Genomic DNA, 2,474 nt, shown 5'->3' on the forward strand with positions numbered 1-2,474 from the left:
AGACCTCCACGGGCGATATGTCGCAGGTCAGCCGCCTAGTCTGAAATCAATACTGAGTTGACGTTAGCGGAATATATAAGATTCTTTGGGAGTTGTACCTCGCTTAAGTTATTTGGAACATAGGAAACAAAATGGCGGTCATTTGAAAAAAAAAGTGTTTTTTTCATCGATTTTTCGATTTCGTCGGCCAAGTAAAAATATTTTTAGTTGATGAATCGGAATAAAAGTGGTACAATTCCTAGAAAATTTAGTTAGCTTCGTCGGAACAAAGAATCGTGCTAATCGGTTCAGTAGATTTGAAGTTACCATAACGCGCGTTAAAAAAAAAGTCATTTAGAGAATAACGCATTTGAAGTTTTGACTACATATAAATGCAATATTATGCAACGTATGTTCAATCTGCTATTCTGGGTCCATAAACTAGTCCTTCCTCTTCTTCATAGAGGGCGTTCTGCTCGATCTGGGCCATCCTGCGCTGTTCGACAGCTGGTCGTACGGCGAGTGACAAGCGGTTTTCGGCAGCTTGAATCCAGTGGTCGACCGAATGCTTGGCGAACTACGTCAAATAGGTTCCCAGGGTGACGTCCATCGTTGTCATGATCTTCAGAATTGCTGAATACTGTTCGTTGAAGCTGCACACTGCCAGGAAATTCGCAGTCTCCACAGTCTTCGCACCAGAATGCAAATGCGTGGGGGTTAAATTCCAAACACACGCGTTCAAACTTTCATTTGAATTTTGTGTGTTTCCTCCCAAGCACCGGTACTATAACTCGTACTCCGAAAGAAACAAACTGGTGCGTGAAAAAGGCCGCTTTCAGGCAAGTGCATTTTTTGTTCAACCGCGAATAACAAAAATGGTTCAAATGGCTCTGAGCACTATGGGACTTAACTTCTTTGGTCATCAGTCACCTAGAACTTAGAACTACTTAAACCTAACTAACCTAGGTTCATCACACACATCCATGCCCGAGGCAGGATTCGAACCTGCGACCCTAGCGGTCGCGCTGTTCCAGACTGTAGCGCCTAGAACCGCTCGGCCACTCGGGCCGGCCGCGAATAACAAACATTTCCGTTCCGTATTCGGAAAAACCGTGTCAGAGGTGGATTCTGAACACTTTTATGGTTTCAAAAATATAATTAAAAAAAATCGATTTTTTTAACCAAAAGATAGTAAACCTCTCCTTAATGGGCTATGGCGGCAGATAGCCAATGAGAGTGCATTTGGTAACAGCACGACGTCGCCTGGAGTGCCTTTCCTAGGCTCATGAGCGTATCGGTTGGACCCTGGACGAGTGGAAGACCGCCACCTATTCAGATGAGTTCCGGTTTCAGCTGGTAATAGACGATGGTAGGGTTTGAGCGTGGCGCGGACCCGGCGAAGCCATGGACCCAAATTATCAATAAGCCACAGTGCAAACTGGGAACGGCTCTGCAAAGGTGAGGGCTGTGATTACATGGAATGGACTGGTCCTCTGGTCCAGCTGAACCGATTATTAACTGGAAATGGTTACGGTCGGCTACTCGGAGACCATTTGCAGCTGTTCATGGATACGTCCCCAAAGAACAATTTAATTTTTATGAATGACAATGCCACAATTGTTCACGATTAGTTTGAAGAACCTTTTGGAGAGTTCGAATGAATAATCTGGCCTCTCAATTCGTGCACAAAATGCTCCACCAGTAACGCTTTGGTAGTTATGGACGGCTATAGAGCCCACATCTCGTGGTCGTGCGGTAGCGTTCTCGCTTCCCACGCCCGGGTTCCCGGGTTCGATTCCCGGCGGGGTCAGGGATTTTCTCAGCCTCGTGATGGCTGGGTGTTGTGTGATGTCCTTAGGTTACTTAGGTTTAAGCAGTTCTAAGTTCTAGGGGACTGATGACCATAGATGTTAAGTGCTCAGAGCCATTTGAGCCATGTGAACCATTTTGACGGCTATAGAGACAGTATGGCACTGCAGGGGACTTCCAAAGACTTGCTGAGTCCATGCCACGTCGAACTGCTGAACTACACCGCGCAAAAAGGAGTCCTGCACGACATTAGGAGGTATCGCATGATATTTTTCACCTCAGTGTAAGGAGATAGAAGAGAACTGCCGACTTTCACACGTAGCATTAAATTTATGGAGAATCGCTGAAAATATGTATAGAAACAAAACTAAGTATAAATCAAAATAAGATAATAATTATTCAAATAAAAGAAATTTTTAATACATCCCATTTTAAATCTGAGTACCCAATACAAAATACACTCCTGGAAATGGAAAAAAGAACACATTGACACCGGTGTGTCAGACCCACCATACTTGCTCCGGACACTGCGAGAGGGCTGTACAAGCAATGATCACACGCACGACACAGCGGACACACCAGGAACCGCGGTGTTGGCCGTCGAATGGCGCTAGCTGCGCAGCATTTGTGCACCGCTGCCGTCAGTGTCAGCCAGTTTGCCGTGGCATACGGAGCTCCATCGCAGT

The 2,474-nt window shown here is 45.7% G+C and overlaps 1 non-coding gene across 1 annotated transcript; it reads right to left on the bottom strand.

Moving 5' to 3' along the window:
• Positions 1-963: 963 nt before the first annotated feature.
• Positions 964-1,047, bottom strand: Trnas-gga (transfer RNA serine (anticodon GGA)). The gene is given in 2 exon segments: positions 964-998; positions 1,008-1,047. It is a non-coding gene; the product is annotated as a tRNA-Ser (tRNA).
• Positions 1,048-2,474: the final 1,427 nt, after the last annotated feature.

This window comes from Schistocerca cancellata, unplaced genomic scaffold (assembly GCF_023864275.1).
Source record: "Schistocerca cancellata isolate TAMUIC-IGC-003103 unplaced genomic scaffold, iqSchCanc2.1 HiC_scaffold_426, whole genome shotgun sequence".
Classification (NCBI taxonomy): Eukaryota; Metazoa; Arthropoda; class Insecta; order Orthoptera; family Acrididae; genus Schistocerca; species Schistocerca cancellata.